The sequence below is a fragment of the Oryctolagus cuniculus genome, chromosome 5 (genome assembly GCF_964237555.1).
Source record: "Oryctolagus cuniculus chromosome 5, mOryCun1.1, whole genome shotgun sequence".
Classification (NCBI taxonomy): Eukaryota; Metazoa; Chordata; class Mammalia; order Lagomorpha; family Leporidae; genus Oryctolagus; species Oryctolagus cuniculus.
The window spans coordinates 32,567,951-32,588,794 of NC_091436.1; the positions used below are offsets into that span (position 1 = coordinate 32,567,951).

The 20,844-nt window shown below is 42.1% G+C and overlaps 1 protein-coding gene across 13 annotated transcripts in view; it reads left to right on the plus strand.

Moving 5' to 3' along the window:
* Nucleotides 1-12,477: 12,477 nt before the first annotated feature.
* Nucleotides 12,478-20,844, plus strand: part of BCLAF1 (BCL2 associated transcription factor 1) — a 32,627-nt gene continuing 24,260 nt past the window's right edge. For 4 of the 13 annotated variants that reach the window (XR_011388498.1, XR_011388500.1, XM_008263556.4 and 1 more), the window contains exons 1-2: nt 12,594-13,175; nt 17,753-17,841. The gene's annotated coding sequence lies outside the window, so the exon portion shown is untranslated. Of the gene's footprint in view, nt 13,176-17,752; nt 17,842-18,476; nt 18,645-20,844 lie in introns of all 13 variants that reach the window. The other 9 variants (XR_011388499.1, XM_008263557.4, XM_070073530.1 and 6 more) reach the window with 3 other exon arrangements.

The following is a 20,844-nucleotide window of genomic DNA, read 5'->3' on the forward strand; positions in this document are numbered from 1 at the left end:
TCCCATCCCGCCCTTCATCACGTTTCATTTTCAATTACCTTCATATACTGAAGATCAACTTAGTATATACTAAGCAAGGATTTCAACAGGCTGTACTCACACAACCGCACAAGGTATAGGGTATTGTTCAACTAGTAGTGTTGTTTTTGAGTTTCATAGTAAAACACATTAAGGACAGAGATCCTATGAGGGGAGCATGTACCCAGTGACTCCAGTTGTTGATTAACAATTGGCACTCTTATTTATGACGTCAGCAATCACCCGAGACTCTTGCTATGAGCTGTCTAGGCTATGGAAGCCCCTTGAGTTCACCGACTCTGAACTTGTTTAGTCAAGGCCGTATCACAGTGGAGGTTCCTTCCTCCCTTCAGAGAATGCGCCTCTCTCCTTGATGGCCTGTTCCTTCTGCTGGGGTCTTGTTCACCAGGATCTTTCATTTAGATTGTTTTTTTGCCACTGTGTCATGGCTTTCCATGCCTGTGAGACTCTCATGGACCTTTTAGCCAGATCCGAATGTCCCAAGGGTTGATTCTGAGGCAGGAGTGCTGCCATTCTATGAGTCTGCTGTGTGTCCTGTTTCCCCTACAGGATCATTCTCTCCCTTTTTTAACCTAAGAAAAAGGTTAACTTGTTCCGTAAAAAAACCTTTTTCTTAGGTTAAAAAAGGGAGAGAATGATCCTGTAGGGGAAACAGGACACACAGCAGACTCATAGAATTAACTAAGTTAAATTAACTTAGTTTTTACAGAACAAGTTAACCTTTTTCTTAGGTTAAAAAAATAATGGCACAGCACTAGGGAAACAAAGTCAGATCTACAGTTTTATAGTTCTTTCTACAGTGGAATGAAAAAATGTACCAGTGATGCTAATTTTTAACTTAATCAGTCATAGCATAATACGACAAACTGAATTTTAAAAATTAACTCTTTTGCAAAAGAATTAAGCCATGTTTCGGCATATCTATCATGATTGATTGAAATTCACTATATAGATTCCTTTTAAATTGAAACAAGGTGGGTGGGCATTTTGTGCAGTGGTTAAAATACAGCTTGGAACACTGGCTTCCCATATGCGAATGCCTTGGCTTAAGTCCTAGCCCTGCATCTGATTCCAGCTTCCTGCTGATGTGCACCCTGGGAGGCAGCAAGTAATGGCTCAAGTGTTGGGGTCTCTGCCACCCACATGGAAGACCTAGATTGCATTCCTGGCTGGTTTCAGGCTGACTCAGCTCTGGCTTTTGCAGGCATTTGGAGAGTAAATCAGTTGATGGGAAAGTATTCTCTCTCTGTGTTCAACAGAAAACTTACGCAGCTCAAAAGGATTATAAGGCACACTAAGAAAATATGAAAACAAAGAAATGAGAAACAAAAAACTCCATAAAAACAAGTTCAAAAGATTCTGGAAGCAAATATTTGCCTAGAAGCAATTTAGAATTAAGCATATCAAGAATGTGACTTAGGGGCTGGCATGTGGTGTGGCAGGTTAAGTTGCCTCCTGTGATGCCAGCATCTCCTATGGGTGCCAGTTTGTGTGCTGGTTGCTCCACTTCTGATTCAGTTCCCTGCTGGTGTGACTGAGAAGGCAGCGGAGGATGTCTCAAGTGCTCGGGCCCCTGGATCCATGTGACAGATCTGGAGAAAGCTCTTGGTGCCTTGCTTTGGCCTGGTCATTTTGGCCATTTGGGGAGTGAACCAGCAGATGGAAAATTTTTGTGTGTGTGTGTGTGTGTCTGTCTCTCTCTAACTGTAACTCTGGCTTTTGAATAGATGGATAATTTTTTAAAGATTTACTTATTTGAAAGACAGAGTTACAGAGAGGCAGAGGCAGAAAGAGAGAGAGAGAGAGAGAGAGAGAGAAAGTCTTTCATCTGCTAGTTCACTCCCCAAATGGCCACAACAGCTGGAGCTGGGCCGATCCAAAGCCAGGAGCCTGTTGCACTCCCCTGCACAAGGGTACAGAGCCCCAAACACTTGGCCATCTTCTACTGCTTTCCCAAGTGCATTAGCAGGGAGCTGGATTGGAAGTGGAGCAGCCAGGACTTGAAACCCATATGGGAATCTGGCACTGCAGGCGACAGCTTTACCCGTTATGCCACAGTGCCAGCAATCTTTAAAAAAGAAAAAAAAAGAATGTGACAGTAATGAATATTTTACTAGTGACAGTATGAATATTTTACTTGTGACAGTAATGAATATTTTACTCTTCTTTCTTAAATGTTAGTTTTTACACTTGATTTAAAGGACCATATAAAAAATTCTCCTTAGTTTTTAACTTTTCATTATGTTACACAATTAAAATTAAATGTCTATATTTTTAAAAGTTTTTTTTGTGATAGTATAAAAGTAAGGCTTATTGTTGAAATTTTAAAAATATAGAAAAGAAAAATTTTAAAATCCACCAATAATATGGCCATCCAAATATAAACATAGTACCATTTAGAGATTGATTGATCCTGTCTGTTTCTATACAGATGGGTAGATTTAGATACAATTTTTTCAAATGATTTTTCTTAGAATTTTCTTTGCAATCTTTTCTTGGATTAACTAATAATAGATAAACTCAAAAAGACAACCATGTCTTCATAGCGTTTTTCAAAGGGCCCTTGTTATTATTATATCTTATTTCTTTGTAATATTCACTGGACTCAGATCTATATTATTTTGCTGTGACGTTTGGTGAGTGGTTTCTGAAAACTATTAGCTGAACTGCCATAAACCTTTTGCCATTGTAAAGGACCTGCCTGACACCATTGCACCAGTATCTTGTATCAAGATGTTGGATGTTGAAGAATACAAGTAGTAAAACAAACATGATGAAAGCTACTATCAACAATGCACAACTACTGACTCAGCCTTCAGAAAAGGCCATTTTCAAAGAAACCAATAAAAGAGCAAGTCACCTTCTGCTACCTGGGAAAAATTCAGGCCTTCTCATCTGAACTTTCAATGTCCTAAACCATTCAAAGATAGAATTGATGCTGTAGGTCTACAAAGGGTTAGAGCTGCCTAATAATTTGAAGGCACCAATTCTGATTGCTTTGCTTAACACAGCAGTCCCAAAGAGTACTTTCTAACCTCATTGCAGCACAATTCACAATAGCGAAGATATGGAATCAACCCAGATGTCCATCATCTGTTGACTGGATAAGAAGATTATGGTATATATACACTATGGAGTGCTACTTAGCCATAATAAAATGGACACAATTGGAAACCATTATACTTCGTGAAATAACCCAGTCCCAAAAAGACAGCTATCATGTGTTTTCCTTGATCTGAGGTAACTAATGTTATCTATTGGAGTGAAATAGACATTGCGAGATTCAATGATTGTATACAGCCCTTTCTCTTCTGTTGAGGAACAGTGTTTTTTTTTTTTTTCTTTTCATACTATTTGTTGAAATCTTTTACTTACTGTACAGTTAGATACATGATTATTAAGTAAACTGAAAATACATCTTTGTAAAAATTAAGGGTGGGAATGTGAGAGGGAGGAGGAAGAAGGGTTGTGGAGTGTGGGCAGGAGGGAGGGTAGGGGGCAAATATTACTATGTTCCCAAATTTGTATCTATGAAATACATGAAACTTGTATAACTTAAATAATTTTTTTTCTAGTTTCTTTTCTTTTTTTTTTTTTTTTTTTTGACAGGCAGAGTGGATAGTGAGAGAGACAGAGAGAAAGGTCTTCCTTTTGCCATTGGTTCACCCTCCAATGGCCGCCACCACTGGTGTGCTGCAGCCGGCGCACCGCGCTGATCTGAAGGCAGGAGCCAGGTGCTTCTCCTGGTCTCCCATGGGGTGCAGGGCCCAAGCACTTGGGCCATCCCCTACTGCCTTCCCGGGCCACAGCAGAGAGCTGGCCTGGAATAGGAGCAACTGGGACAGAATCTGGCGCCCCGACCGGGACTAGAACCCGGTGTGCTGGCGCAGCTAGGTGGAGGATTAGCCTATTGAGCCGTGGCGCCGGCCTAAATAAATTTTTTTAAAAAAGCATCACATCAAAAAAATCTTGAGTATAAAATTAACTGAAAATTGATTTTTGTAATAAGAATGGGAATGGGAGAGGGAGGAGGAAGAAGAGTGGGAGTATGGGTGGGAGGGAGGTAGGGCAGGAAGGATCACTATATTCCTAAACTTGTATATATGAAATGCATGAAGTTTGTATTCTTTGAATGAAATTTTAAAAAAAGAATAACTAACCAAATAAATAAAAAGTTATTTTAAAAAAACACATGAAGAAGAATAGAGTTTAAGATCCCCTTCTCTGGGACTGCTGTTGTGGTGCAGCAGGTTAAGCCGCTGCTTGTGATGTTGGTTCGAGTCCTGGCTGGCTCCACTTCCAATCTAGCTCCCTACTAATGTTCCTAGGAAAAGACTAAAAGATGATCCAAGTGCTTGGACTCCTGCATCCATATGAGAGAACGAGATGGAATTCCAGACTTCAGGCTTCAGCCTGGTCCAGCCCCAGCTGTTGCAGACATTTGGGGAATGAACCATCAGATAGTCAATCTCGTTCTCTCTCTCTCTCTCTCTTTCAAATGAATAAAAAAAAAATCTTAAAAGTCCTTCTCCAACATTGTGAATTCTCAACCAAAAGTAGTAAAAAGAAGATAAGCTTTGAATTTAATTTTGAGTTAAAGGTAAACTTTAACACCCTGGATTTACAATTGATTAGCTGTTGAATGGATTTTTTTTTTTTTTTTTTTGACAGGCAGAGTGGACAGTGAGAGAGAGAGACAGAACCCGGTGTGCCGGCGCCGCAAGGCGGAGGATTAGCCTAGTGAGCCTCGGCGCCGGCTTGAATGGATTTTTAAAAGATGTATTTTATTTACTTGAAAAGCAGAGTGAGAAAGAGAGAGAGAGAGAGAGAGAGAGAGCGCTTCTATCCACTTGTTCACTCCCCAAATGGCCACCACAGCCAGCACTGGGCCAGGCTCAACCAGAAGTCTGGAACTCCAACCAGGTTTCCCACATGGATGGCAGAGGCCCAAGCACTCAGGCCATCTTCTACTGCATTCCCAGGTGCATCAGCAGGGAGCTGGGTGGGAAGCAGAGCCGCCAGGACTCTAGAATATGTGTCCCTATTAGATCCCAGCGACGTCACAGGCAGTGGCTTAACTTGCTGTTGCCACAATGCTGGCCCTTGAATGAATTTTTTAAAACTGAAAAAATGTTTATTCATCAATGAAATAGAGATGACGATTACATTTCTTTCAGTACGGCTTGTGAATACTGAATAAAATGTGTTGTAAAAGGACTATCACATGTCTGGCTCATGAGTAGGTATTTAAAGATATCACGTGTGTTTACCTCCACTGCTCTCAACCCATCTGACAACCCATAACCAAGAATAAGTCTATTTTCTATTGAATTGGCCTCTTTTCACTTTCTAAAGAGGCAAAGAAAACTAACCATTTAATTTCTTCAATTATTTTGTATGTATGTATTTATTTCAGAGGCAGAAACACACACACACACACAGAGAGAGAGAGAGAGAGAGAGAGAGAGAGAGAAAGGAACACTCTTATCTGCTTGTTCACCCCTTAAACATTGGCAACAGCTGGGGCTAGCCCAGGCCAAAGCAGAGAGCCAGAAACTCAATCTAGGTTTCCTACGCAGGTGACGGGAACTTGAACCATTGCCTGCTGCCTTTTAGGGTGTGCATTAGCAAGAAGCTAAAATCAGGAACAAAGCTAGGTCTTGAACCCACAGTTCGATATATGATGTAGGAATCTTAACCTGTAGTCTGACTGCTAGGCCAAATGCCTATCCCTCTTCAAGTATTTTAAAATAACTTCTCTAATTGTTTCTTTGACTCAAAGCATCTTTCTCTGATTAAAAAGCCATTTTGGGTGGGCATTGTGGTGCAACAGGGTAAGCGACCACTTAGGATTCCTGCATCCCACGCAGGAGGGCCAGTTCCAGTCTGGCTGCTTCACTTCTGCTCTAGCTTGAGACCCGTGTGGGAGACCAAATGGAGTTCCTGGCTCCTTGCTTCAGCCTGGCCCAGTCCTGACTATTGCAGCTATTTGGGGAGTGATCCAGCAGATGGAAGATCTCTTTCTCTGTTTCTGTCACTTTGCCTTTCAAATAAATAAATAACATTTTTAAAAGCCATTTAAATAAGATTGGTTTTTACTAATTTTGTAAAGTTTAAATGTATAATTGTTTACTCCTTAACCACTTCCAAAGTGCAGAATGAGTTGCTAACTTCCCAGTTTGCTCATTAAGAACTTGTGTGTTTGTTACCTCAGTTTAAGCAGCTTTTCCTTGCCTCACTCCTTTCACTTGCTTTCCTCTTGAAATAACATTTACTAAAGAATTATAAATTAATTGGAAGGTCTTCCACATTTTAACTTACAGTCAACAGTTATTCTAATCTAAATCAAAGGAACATATGGATTGAAGCAAACTCATGATAAAGTTGCTATGAGAATTCTCCTACTGTACTGTGCATAAAGAAAGTACCATGGCAACAGAGGAAGCAAGAGATTGGGGAGTGGCCAGCTGGCTCCCTTGGAAAGTAAACCTGTCCTAGCAGACCAGACCCACTCAGGAGAGACAGCATGGATCCACTTATGAGAGTGCAGATCCCATGCCCTAATTACCTTCTTCTAGGCCCCACTTCTTAAAGATTCTACCACCTTGTTGCCAGCATTGTGGCATAGTGGGTAAAGCTACCTCCTATGATGCTGGCATCCCATGTAGGTGCCAGTTAGTGTCCTGGCTGTTCCCCTCCAATCTAGCTCCTTGCTATCGGCTTAGGAAAATCAGCAGAAAATGACCCCCATTTTTGGGAACCTGTCACCTACGTGGGAAACCCCATTGAAACTTCTGGCTCCAGATTTTGGCCTGGCCCAGTGCTGGCCACTGTAGGCATCTGGGGAATGAAATAGCAGATGAAAGATATCTCTCTCTCTATCTCTCTTTCAAAAAAAAAAAAAAAAACCAAAAAAAAAAACCAAAAAAAACACACAGATTCCACTACCTCAACACTGCTACTCTGGGGACTAAGCTTCTAGCACATGAATCATTTGGGGACAAACCATAGCCAAACCCTAGCAACTTCCTCCTGAAACATAAGGCCCATGGCTCCTCTTTCTATTCCAGAAACACAATATGATCTTCTCTACTGCAAGAATTTTGCGTCATCGGTCCCTTTCCCTAGAATTTCCTTACTTCTCTTGTCCTTGCTCTTTATCTTTTAGGATCTCATATCCTTACCAGGACTTGCCCTGATGGAGCAGCTGCTCTAAGTGAGTTTCCCCCTTGAATTCTCTATCACTTTTGCTCTGAGTGAGTTTCCCCCTTGAATTCTCTATCACTTCCTTATCGGTATCAGACGTGGTAAGCGTCGTCTGTGTTCTGACTCACAGAATAATAGCCTCCTTGAGAATGGTGTCAGTGTTAATTTTCATCACTGCTCCATGCTCATCATCTGGTTCAGTACTTGTGCATGTACATATTTCATGCATATTTGTTGAATGAATGAGAGGCAGAGTCCCACTCATTTTTTAAGTTTGTTCTTTCCTCTTTCACTATTGGCACTTGATTCCCGTGTAGCTTTTTGTTTCCTTTGTTATGGCAATTACATCCTATTTCTTTTAGATTTTGAGTTCCAACAGAGAAGTAGCAATGATATGTTATTCTGCTTTGTACTTCACATGGAAACTACATAGATATTCAAGAAATTAGTAGTACTCAAACTTCAGGGTGTATGCCTATACCATGGATTCTGCTACAGTAAATGTGTAATGAGACTCAGTGATATAGTTTTAATATAAGCAACCCACGTTATTCTCATAAGGAAGAAATGACTTTATGTGGTGAATTTAATCATAATTACATGATCTCATTTTAGGGTTTTTTCTTCTCTGTTCTTTAGCAGTTACATTAAATAGCAAATTGGTATAGTTTTGGGGCAAATATTTCTTATGGAAACTTGGAAGAGTTTACATATTTATTTATTGTGATAATCTGAGCAAGATGCACATTAGTCTTCATAGGATTTAGGAACAATGGTTAATAGTGACAGTTTGGCATTTATATTTTATAAAAATGGAGAGATGTGTATTTAAATACATAATTCTTTTTTATTTTAAATATTTTGTGTATTGAAAGTCACAGTTACAGAGAGAGAGAGAGAGAGAGAGAGAGATCTTCCATCCATTGGTTCATTCCCCAGAGGGCCACAACAGCCAGGGCTGGGCCAGGCTGAAGCCAAAAGCCAGGAGCTTCAGCTGGGTCTCCCCCATGGGTGGCAGAGGCCCACACACTTAGGCCATCTTTTGCTGCTTTTCCCAGGTCATTAGCTGGGAGTTGGATTGGAAGTGGAGTAGCCAGTACAGGAACCAGTGCCTATATAGGATGCTGGTGTTAAGAGGTAGCAGCTATCCTCACTATGCCACAATGACAACTCCTATAATGCATTCTTTTTTTTTTTTTAAGATTTTTTACTTATTTTTTTATTTTTATTTATTTTATTTATTTTTTATTTTTTATTTTTTGACAGGCAGAGTGGACAGTGAGAGAGAGAGACAGAGAGAAAGGTCTTCCTTTGCCGTTGGTTCACCCTCCAATGGCCGCCGCGGCCGGCACGCTGTGGCCGGCGCACCGTGCTGATCCGATGGCAGGAGCCAGGAGCCAGGTGCTTTTTCCTGGTCTCCCATGGGGTGCAGGGCCCAAGCACCTGGGCCATCCTCCACTGCACTCCCTGGCCACAGCAGAGAGCTGGCCTGGAAGAGGGGCAACCAGGACAGAATCCGGCGCCCCGACCGGGACTAGAACCCGGTGTGCCGGCGCCACTAGGCGGAGGATTAGCCTAGTGAGCTGCGGCACCGGCCAAGATTTTTTACTTATTTGAGAGGAAGAATTATAGACAGAGAGAGGGAGAAACAGAGAACAGAGAGAGAGGTCTTCATCCGCTGGTTCACTCCCCAAATGGTCATAATGGCTGGAACTGAGCTGATCCGAAGCCAGGATACAGGAGTTTCTTGAAGGTCTCCCAGGTGGATGCAGGTGGCCAAGCACTTGGGCCACCTTCTGCTGCTTTCCCAGGTCATCAGCAGGGAGCTGGAATGGAAGTGGAGCAGCCAGGACTTGAACGGGCTCCCATATGGGATGCCAGCACTGTGGATGCTTAACCTACTACACCACAGTGCCGGCGCCTATAATGCATTCTTGAAAAAGTTATTTTGGTGATTTTAAACCTCGAAAAACAAAATAAAAGTCTACAGTTAATTTTAAAAAATTTAGAAAAGGGGGAAAAAAAGTCCTATCCAACTTGTGCTCACGAGGAGGAAATGAAACAGATTAGGCAAGAGGAACCATTTATTTCATTGGTATAGATCTGGAAAGATGCCAGAGCTTTTGGGAAATTGTTCTCATAAATAGGACTTGTTTATGTTCAAAACTGTGTCGTGGACTTCAGGGTTCCTGTTTGCAAAAACTGAAAGCAACTCTGACTAACTCACTCAGAAACGAAATTTAGTGAAAGGTTAGAGACACAAACACAACAAAATAAACAAAACCAGTAAGGTGACGGAGTTTACCTTAGTGAACCAGACTTCCATTTCCATTTTCATTCCCATCTTTCTGTCCTTGTCCTTTTTAGATATTCAGCCTTCTCAACTTCTCTCTTTTAATTATTTTAAACCAAACCCCAAAAACCTCTCAGGAGAGTTTCATAAACATGTTGACAGTAAACTGTCAGTGACCTACAAATTAAAATTTGTTTACCGGGGTAGGGATTGTACTGTGGTGCAGCATTTAAGCTGCCACTTGTGATACCCATATCCCATGTTGCAGTGCCTGGCTCAAGTCCTGGCTTCACTGACCATCCAGCTTCCTGCTGATGTTACCTTAGGAGTTATGACTCAATCACTTGGGGCCCTGCCACACTCATAGGAGACCAAGATGGAATTTTAGTCTCCTGGCCCAGCCCCATCTATTGTGGTCATTTGGGGAGTGAACCAGTGGATAGGATCGATCTCTCTCTCTCTCTCTCTGTCCGTCTCCCCTCCCTCCTACCTTTCAGAAAAATAATATATTAAAAATTAGTTTATTAATTTATTAGGTATAAAATATTATCATAGCATTCTTTTTTGAGTATTTATTAGTAAGGTTAGTCACAGTAGCCCTGTACAATAATTTCCAGAAATAATAAACTTTCCCAGGGTCCTTTGGTTAAAAAGAGATGGATTATACAAGTAACACATGTTCATTGTGGAAAACACAAATACAGAAAGAGAAGAAAACACAAGGGACCCATTATCTAATGAGAGCCCTGACTGCCTCTGTCTAACATCTCTTTCACTGTGTTGCCCAGACTACTTTTAGCTATTGTTTTTGTTCTTGCTTCTCTTTCTTTCCTATCTATGCTTGCCTCGGGTTGCTAAAGACTTGGACAACTGGCATGGCTTGGGCAGTACACCGGGAGTGCTTTAAGTGTGTGGAACCTTTAGTGCTGTTACTCTGCATAGACTGCCTTTCCCCTTCTTGCTTACTCCCTGTATCCTTCTCCTCAACACTGGAGAACTTGTACCCTTATGAACTTCCTTTATTTTTGATTAATTAATTGCAAGGCAGAGAGACAGACAGATAGAAACCTTCCATCAATTGGCTCTCTTCCCAGATGCCCACATTAGCTGGGGCTGGGTCAAGCCCCAGTCAGGAGTCAGGAACTCAAGCCAGGTCTACGTGGGTGGCAGAGATCCAAGTACTTGAGTCATCATCACACGCTGCCTATTGGGGTGTGCATTAATAGGAAGCTGGACTTGGAAGTGGAGCTGAGACTAAAACCCAGGTACTCCAACATGACATGTGTCCATCCAAGTGTTCTGACAACATGGTGGGGAGGGGATGCAGGGGAAGCATGCCAGAAACTCAATCTAGGTTTCCCAGAGCCATCAACTGCTGCCTCCCAGGGTCTGCTTTATCAGGAAGGTGGAATCAAGCAGCGCTGTGTCTTGAACCTGGGTACTCTAACATGGGACAATGGCATCTTAACAGCTAGGCCAAATGCCTTCCTGATAAACATATATTTTAATCCCATTTCCTACAAACTTTCTGAAGCACTCTCCTACAATGAACATAAAACATCATTTACATGAGCCGGCGCCTCCACTTAGCGGCGCCGGCACACCGGGTTCTAGTCCCGGTCGGGGTGCCAGATTCTTTCCCGGTTGCCCCTCTTCCAGGCCAGCTCTCTGCTGTGGCGGGGGAGTGCAGTGGAGGGTGGCCCAAGTGCTAGGGCCCTGCACCCCATGGGAGACCAGGAGAGGCACCTGGCTCCTGCCATCGGATCAGCGCGCGGTGCGCCTGGCTGCAGCGGCCATTGGAGGGTGAACCAACGGCAAAGGAAGACCTTTCTCTCTCTCTCTCTCTCTCTCTCTCTCTCTCTCTCTCTCTCTCACTATCCACTCTGCCTGTTCAAAAACAAAACAAAACAAAACAAAACAACAAGCAAACAAAAACCTCTATGGTTAGAGATTGGTGAAAGTTATCACATACCAAATGGACCTAGTTCAAGAGAGGTGTGGACGGACCTTCCATTTATTCAAGGATTTGTTCCTGTGCGTCTCCTTTCTTTTCCTACCTCAAATTCATATATACTATCCATATCGCTATACTTCCATAGGAAAAAAAAAGACCTCATTTTCAACATATTTACAACAGAATTGCAGAGTAAGGCTTAAGCCTGAAAAGCTTTGATGTATTTTGAGTAAATGAATAAGAACTGTTAGCCCTAAGGGCTCCCCTGTGTCTTCACACACACACAAAGCAGAGTTGAACTGAGCCATCCATGGTTATTTTTTGTTTTTTCCTTTTAACACAGTTCACTCACTCGCTACATAATTACTAAGCACCTTACTAAATGGCTGGGATCTTATGAGTGTACAACAGGGGCCAAAGATTTCGGTCCTGAGGCTGGGGGGGGGGGGGTAAGGAGCAGTCTGCGTAGTAAGAGAAAACCTAGGGCTCATTCCATCCAAATGAGGGTCTTTTTCCAGTTGAGCTGGTAAATTGGAGTGTGAGGAGAGAACGCCCTAAGCAGTGTGAAATTCACAACCAGGGCCCAGTAACGGATTGTACTGAATGACACAACGCCGGTTGCTAATTACAAGCCAACCATCCTTCAAGGTAGTTAACGTCCCTCAGCATCAAAGTAATAACAGTTTAAGCCCTAAGGAAGAAAGCGCAGCTCGGAGAAGTATTAATAGAAAATGTGCTGTATTCGAAATTCAAAGCCAATGTGGCGTGCCTATTTATAACGTGATTTATAATTCTGACTACGCCGGGCTCTGTTCCGTGGACGGCACGCACGATGGCTACAGCATGACGGCTCAACTGCTTCGTGCGCTTATTTTTCTTTTCCATGCCCATGCCAACGACCTGAAAAGCCTAAGCGGCCCCGCTTCCAACTTAGGGAAAAACCCTATGACGCACACCGCCCGGAGAGCCCGAGCAGCTTCCCACTACTGTGGCGTGAACCCAGCCGCCACTCACATCATGGCCACTTTTCCACTTAAGTGCGTTTGGCAAGTCTACTACCAAAGCAACAGCGACACTTGCTCAGCCTCCAGCGAGGGGACAGAGAGGAAGCAGCGCGGCGCTTCCCGGCGGAGGGAGACGCGGCCGTGCGATCACCGCGACCTCAGCCTCCCTCCGATTGCTTTTGTTTTTGGCTTCGTTTGGGCCAGTCCTCCAAAAGACCGGGCCAGACGAGCCCAAAGGAACTTAGGGGCGACAGTGAGGTCAACAGAGTCCCCGCGTGAGGAACGCGCCACGCCAAAGAACGCCACGCACTGTAGCCCGGCGCCTCACGGCGAGGGAAAACGCCCGCTCCACCGAGGACCCCTAACCAGGCTGAGGCAGCCGCTACAGGCCGGAGGGCGGAGCCGCTCGATTTTCGCGCGAGACTAGCCGCGAGACTTCCCAGAAAGCCTCAGGCAACATCTTAATAGCGGCCAGTGAGCCGGTTTAGGGCGGAAGGGTGGGCGGGGCTTGCGCAGCTATTTAGCGGCACGCGAGGCCACGCCCCAAATCGGAAGTGACGGAGACGAGCTAGCGCGTCGAAGCTACCTCTATGGTTTTCCTCTCGTTCTTGAGTCGGGAAATGGCCGCTGTGTAGTTCCAACGGAGATAAACCCCAGGAACCGTGCTTTGGCGTGTCAGGTAGGCCTTGCGGCGCGTTCGAGTCGCTAAGAGGGCGGTGAATAGCGAGGGCGGGTGAATATCGTCGACTCTTTTGTGGGTAGTGACGGACTGGCGGCGGCGAGAGAGGCCGGCAGCCGTGGCGCGGTTATTTGTGTGGCTTTCCCTCAGCTTTCCTCAGATTTTTCGAGGCACAACGGGTTGAGAAGGTGGGTGTGGGGTGGGGTGAGCCGCGCGGACAGAGCGCGCGCGCGCGGGGCTGCGAACCTGGCTCGAGAGGCAGAGACCGCGCGGCTTCCCCTGCGCGTGCGCACACTCCCCTCCTCAGCCCTTCCCCCACGTCTTGGGCCCGGACCCCTCCGCGCGCCCGACCGAACGCCCCGCGCACGCGCGTCTGTTCTTTCTCCTCTGCCTGCCTACCGCCTGGTGGCGCGACGTGCAACTTGTGTCCGGCTCATTGGCTGGGAGCGCTTTCTTCCCGGTCGTTGGAGCTTTGATCCTGTGACCTGCCGCAAAGTGCGGTGGGTAGGTGGACTGCTTTTGGCGTTGTGTTTACATCCCTTTTCTCCAGCTTCCTGGCTACCTGGTCGGTTTACACCTTGTTTTTGTAAATTCTCCTCGGTGTTAGCATCCCGTTCTGCTGTCTCGCCGTTGGCTCTTGGTACTGTGGGAAAGTTTTCTCTCGGGTTAATCTTTGTCGCCCTGGCAACCCACTCTTGTTTTGAATCGGACGTGCACTTTGGCTCAGCTAGTTGGTACCTAGCGATTGTTTCTTACCGTGGGGTTCAGATCTTAGCTGTTGGACCTGGCAGAGTGGCCTTGCCACTGGCGGCCGGAAGGACCGTTTCCCATTAGTATGCGCTAGGGAAGCCCTGGCCTTTGGGCGAGTGATTGCGGCCTGTTACATCGCGTTGGAAATGTTGCAGCCATGATTGGCAGACAGTGCTGGGGATAATTGGGTAGGAGTGGCCAGTTGAGGTTGTGGACTTTGCCTTTGCTTTAAACCTCTAAGTTTAATTTCTTAAGACGTAGTGGGTTGCTTACTTTTCTGCATCACACTTAAAAAGTGTAAGTGTTGAAAGCTAAGACTAAAGTTGAAAGCAAATGTGGCTGGATCTGATGATTAGCTACTTCAAACTCAAATCCCTTTGCAGCCACCTATTTTAAATTTCTTGATAATAAAAAAGGAAAACAAAATTCCTAGTTCGTCCTGTGACTTCTTATTCCATTTAGACTCTAGATGGAATGGTTAGACTACTGTTGAGAAGATAATTTTTACTTAGGAAAAACTGCTGCAGGTGGATTTGTGTTTTTGTGTGATGTTAACCAGTTCGGGGTAAATTCGATGGGAGAGATTGTGGAAAGTGGCTCAGTATTTCACAACTTTGACCATTACATTTGTTCAACACCGCAATCCCCCTGAATTTAGAGAATTAAAATGATGACAAAAGACTTTAGAGCAGATTCTTGACTTGGAAGGTTAGTATTTTAGAACTTGGTGAGAGACTTGTATAAAGTACTGCTGGGACGGAGTTCGGCATATTGTTTGGAAGGCCCACATCCTGGTTCTGCTTTCCATTCCAGCTTCTGTTGGTGCAGACCCTGGAAGGCAGCAGTGATGGTTCAAGTAATTGGTGGGAGACCTGGGTTGAGTTCTTGGCTCCCTAGCGTCATGGGCCTTTGGGAACTGAACCAGCAGATGGGAGCTGGCATGCTTGCTTTCTACTTGCCTTTGAAATAAATAAAAATTTTTAAGAATTAAATCACTTTAAAAAATTAAATCACTTAAAAATGTTTCTCACTGGTAGGCTAAGATCTAGTTGAATTTATTGAATAACTTAGGCGAGCAGCAATCTGCTAGATAACATGAGAGAAAACTTGGAGAAATGGAAGAATTTTTTTTCAGTTTTGCATAGCGCTTTGGATTAGGAATTTTCAGAAACTGCATTTGAAATACTTAGTCGAATGCCTTCTGAATTCTGTGTTACTTATTTTAGGTAAGGGAATGGAAAAGACAAACACTTTGGAGAATTAATGTAAATATTGTACCTGTAGGATATGAATTTGTTCATTTTTCATGTTTGGCTTTTTGCACAGTGGTCACCAATACTACCTCAAGAGTTGTAAACATTTAATTTTTTTTGTCCTCCCCAGACTAAAAAACAACTAGTCTAAGCGACACAGAGGTAATAATACAATCCTACATTTTTGTATAATTTTGGAGTTTTTAAACACTTTAATTTTACTTGGCAAGCCAGTATTTCTTCATTTTCTAGGTAGAGGCCAACACTACATATCCAGAAAGTGGCACTTCCTGGTTTTAGAATGCAGGTATTCTGATTCTCCAGTCCTATGCTCCCCCTTTTGACTAAGAGTAGAGATTTTGTGACAACATTTCTGTTTCCTCACTTTAGAAAGCTTTTAATTAAGGAAATTTTCAAGCAGAAAGGTACAACGTGATCATCTGAGTTTAATAATTGTTAGCATTTTATTAATTTTATTTACTATTATTTCCCTTTTCTGTGGAACATCTTAAAGTGAAATTCCAGACATTTTGGGAAGTATATCTGGGAAGATTTATGTAATGTAGATTAATATTACAGTAATATTAAATTCAAGAATTATCTCAGGTAAACCTAATGGGTAGCCTGCAGAAAGACTACCACAAACAAGGTTTACTGGTGATGATAGGTAATGGGTGAGTGAATTATCATGTGGCAGACATTGAGTCAAGTTGTATATACTCAGTAGGACCAGTCTGATTTTGCACATGCAGAAATTGCAGCTGAAAGAGATTAAGGTAACATGCAACGTTGGGTTGCTAATGATGAACCAGTATTTGAATTAGTTTGCTAGAATAATAGTGACAGGATATTATTTTTAAGATTTTAAAAGATAAGAATATCAGTAATTCGTTTATAAGTTGTGGGGCGCAAGCTCCTTGAGTCTGGTAAAATGAAAGTGTGGCTCAAATGTGCTTAAAATTGTACCCTAAAATAGATTGAATTCTAGGAAGCTGCATCTTAAGATATTTTGTTGTTCAGGTTCTTTACTCTCATCACTTCTGCCTGGACATTATGTGTTAATTCCATAAAGATAGGCTCTGTTAAAATATTTATGATCTTTGTTTTTAAAAATAAAGCTAGATTATATTTTAATCCTTGTTCCTCACTGATTGGTGAATAGTTGGATAAAGGCCTTTGAGGCAAGTTATTCTTTACCTTTATTTACACATGAAATCGGTTAGTGATGTTAGTTGCAATAAAGGGAATGTTGATTTGACATTTTGAATTTTGTACCTTAATTTTAGCTACTTGAGCCACCCGTTAAGAGTTTTGGAAAGAGCACAGGAATTGGAGTCAGGAGATTGCAGTCAAATTTTGGATTAACTATTTAATAAATTGAACGTCCTATATTTACTCTTGTTTCCCTTTCCCATGCTGTCTATGCTGTGAGCAGCAGCTGTGTTTTTTTTTTGTTTTTTGTTTTTTTAAGTTTTTTTTTTTTTTTTTTTTGACAGGCAGAGTGGACAGTGAGAGAGAGAGACAGAGAGGGAAAGGTCTTCCTTTTGCCGTTGGTTCACCCTCCAATGGCTGCTGCGGCCGGCGCACCGCGCTGATCCGATGGCAGGAGCCAGGAGCCAGGTGCTTTTCCTGGTCTCCCATGGGGTGCAGGGCCCAAGCACCTGGGCCATCCTCCACTGCACTCCCTGGCCACAGCAGAGGGCTGGCCTGGAAGAGGGGCAACCGGGACAGAATCCGGCGCCCCGACCGGGACTAGAACCCGGTGTGCCGGCGCCGCTAGGCGGAGGATTAGCCTAGTGAGCCGCGGCGCCGGCTCAAGATTTTATTTATCTATTTGAGAGGTAGAGTTACAGACAGTGAGAGGAAGAGACAGAGAGGTCTTCCTTCCGTTGGTTCACTCGCCAAATGGCTGCAGTGGCCAGAGCTGTGCTGATCCAAAGCCAGGAGCCATGTGCTTCTTCCTAGTCTCCCATGTGGGTGCAGGGACCCAAGGACTTGGGCCATCCTCCACTGCCCTCCCGGGCCAAAGCAGAGAGCTGGACTGGAAGAGGGGCAGCCAGGACTAGAACCGGAGCCCATATGGGATGCCGACGCCCTAAGCGGAGGATTAACCTGCTGCGCCATGGCACCAACCTTAGCAGTTGTCTTAAAATGTAAATTATATAGTGTGACAATCCTGATCAAATTCTCCAGGGGTTTCCCATTAAAGTTAAAATAAAATCCAAGTTTCTCACTTCTGTGTGCTAGGTACTGTTTGGTCTGGTCCATTTCTATTTAAGTACAGATTATGCATTGTTAGCTACTTTTGATTTTCTGAGAGTGACAGCATATGTTCTGTTTTCTAAAATCTAAATGATAAAATTAGAATTCATGTAGCTAAACCAAAAGATTAAGTTGCTATCACATTGTGATTGTTAAAAAAGTTGAGTTTCAAGTTTTTGTTGTTAAAATTTGTTTCCTAAATCAGTTTCTCCTTCCTTGAAATCATAATATGTGCCTTTATTAGAGTTCATGGTATTATATAGAGTTCACGGTATATTTACCATAAATCTAATTTTTTTAAATCTTTGCTAGGAATCTGAAGCTAGAGTTTAACTTCTCAGAACATTCTCTCCAGGAAGAATTTTACAGTCTTCACTTATTGATCCTGCATAAAGCCCAAGGTAAGTAACACTCATCTTTCTAGTTTTTAGTTTTGGCTTAACTTGGAAATGTGACTCCTGAACTGATGATTCAGTTGGAATGATTAAAAATGATGTGGTCTTGGGCCAGTGTTGTGGCACAGTGGGTTAAACTTCCACTTGGGACACCTGCATCCCACATTGCAGTGCCTGGTTTGAATACTGGCTTCTGATTCTGCTTCTGATCGAGCTTCCTGCCAGTGCTCCCTGGAAGGCAGCAGATGATGGCTCAGGTACTTGAGTCACTGCCATGCACTTGGGAGACCCAGATTGAGTTCCAGGCTCCTGGCTTTGGCCTACCTCAGCCCTCACTGTTGTGGGCATTTGGGGAGTGAACCAGTGAATGGATGGAAAAATCAATCTCTCACACCCCCTTCAGTCTTCCTCCCTCTTTCCTTTTATTCTTTCCCCCCTCCCTGTTTTTCTTTCCCTCTCCCTCTGTGTCATTTTGACTTTGAAATAAATAAAAAAAAAAACAAACAAAAATGTGTAAAAGAAACATGTGATGTGGTCTGCAGGGTTTTTTTTTTTTTTTTTTTTTTTGTGCTTGTATGAAGTTAAGCCAGATTGTAAGTTAGTTTTAGGAAAAAGATTGTTTTAATCTCTCCTGCTTCTAGGTTGTATATCTGCTTCTTCTACTTCTGTAAACACATCTACTAAAAGACTCAGAATATACAAAGCTATTTAAAAACAAAACAAGACAGAAAGACCCTGCTACTTAACCCATCTTCCCTCATGCAGTCAAGAGGAGTACAATAACTTTTTTTCTCTCCTTTGATGTTAAGGTAATTAAAATTAATTGCTTATGTGTACCAAACATTGTATTAAGTAGAATACATGTGTCAACCCATTTAGTCCTTTACAACTCTATGAAGTAGGTACTGTTATTTTCTTCATATTACAATTGAAGTGACTGAGGTTGAAAGATACTAAGGGCATACATCTAAGGAAATTTCTGGCCTGAATTTGATACAGGTGGTCTAAATACAGAGGTTATATTCCAGGGTTCTTCTAGCCACATATGCTTTTATTTTTATAGGCAATCAGGAAAAAAAAATCCAAATTTATTTTGGACTGATAATTAATAGATGTTTTCTTATCACTTTGTTTGAAGGTTCAGATATGTATATAGAAATAAGGAAAAACCCCAGCCTTTAAAAAAAAAAACTTGCTGTTTAAAACAAAACAAAACCCTTGTTCTGGAGAATGCATTCATTCAAAGGTTATTTATGAAATAACTATTGTACTCATACCATAAGCAGTGTTATATCCTTATTGAACATAAAAGACAAAAGGCATTGTCTTTACCTTGACCAAATTTTCATTGTAAGGAATGGTTAATAGTTAATAGTACCATGTATAATATTGTTCAGATAATTCTGTTAAAAATGCTTGGTTGGATAGTCTATAGTCTTGGAAGGAGAATTTGTTTTTCTTAATCTAGAATCTGTTAATTTTGTGTGTGTGTGTGTGTGTGTGTGTGTGTGTTTTAATTCCACCCCAACTAAGATTTCTAGACTGGAAAAGCCTACAACATTCCTGAATCTCGTAGCAGAAATTACCATAAAAATGTCCCAAAAGCTAAGAACAGAGATTCTACAGATACACACATAACCCAATAACTTTATCTTTAAATGAATTGAGAGTGTTTTCTTTTACTTGTTAATACAGGGAAAATAAATTTTGCCTTCTTGGGATCTCCAAAATTTGCAGCTCTGGATTTTTGGTTTTATTGTTTTTAATAAAGAATTATTTGGGAGATAAAGTTCTCGTGTTCATTTGCTTCACAAATGCCTGCAACAATCCCCCTTTGGTGGAGTGGGGGGAAGCCTGCCCAAAGCTGGGAGGGTCCCAAAGTATGGAACTCAATCCAGATCTCTCACCTGGATCGCAAGAACCCAACTACTTGAGCCATCAATACTTCCTCCCATGGTCTTGGATTAGCAGGAAGCTGTAGTCAGGAGCCAGAGTTGGAAGTTGAGCCTAGGTACTGTGATCAGGGATGTAGGTGTCTAGGCTAAATGGCTGCTCCTTTTTGTTTCTTACACAGTGTCTGATCTCAGAGTAGGAAAAAACGTCAGTTTCTTGAAATCTAATTACAAATCTAATAAATTACATATGTCCTTTAAAAAGTTTGAGAGAAGCATATTTTGAGATCAGATAGCAATAAAGTGTCATAATTTGCTATGGTCCACAGTTCTTTTGTTTCAGACTGTAAATTTCACTATCAAAATAAAAATGACAGTTTGGTAAGCCAGATTGTCTTTTCTACCAAGAACTAGATCTCCTTGTGTTTATATTAAATTTACTTTTATATTGGTTGTGGGATTCTTATTCCACATTTTTGATCACTTGTCCTATATTTTACTTCTATCTTTATGATTTCTTGCTTACTTGAGGTTGAGAAGAAGAGTAAAAGATGGCGCTAATGTATTTGAAGAGAGTTTTAAAATAGATACATCAGAAACCTTTTATGTTTGTCATTTATGTCCTTTGAGAAGAAGCTATGCAAACAATATCAATGTATAACTTCTATAACTCATTTTAATATCTCCAAATACTAATCTGTAAAGGTGATCAAAGTTTAGTTAGGGAAAATAAGTGCCTTCAAGTATAATTGGTTGTGGGGATATGATTTAAATATATGGAAATTGCAGACTGTTAGAAATTTAGTAAGTCGGTTTCTATGGAAATAATTATTTTGAATAAAAAAATAATGAAATTTGTAGCCCAAATAAGGTTGGGAAGCGGAGACTGTACTTTCAAAAATCTTTTGAAAGTTTAGAATATAGCAGAAGGAATACACATGCAGTGACTTCCTTGGAAATATAAAATATAAATCAGTCCTGACTGTTTAATGATTTTTGTACTTCTTGAGGTATAATTGCAGCATTGGATACCTTATAGTGTTTAGAACTAAAGTTAAAGTATTGGCTCCCAACTTTTCTTTTCCATGTAATCCTAATATATCTTGTAGCAATCTCT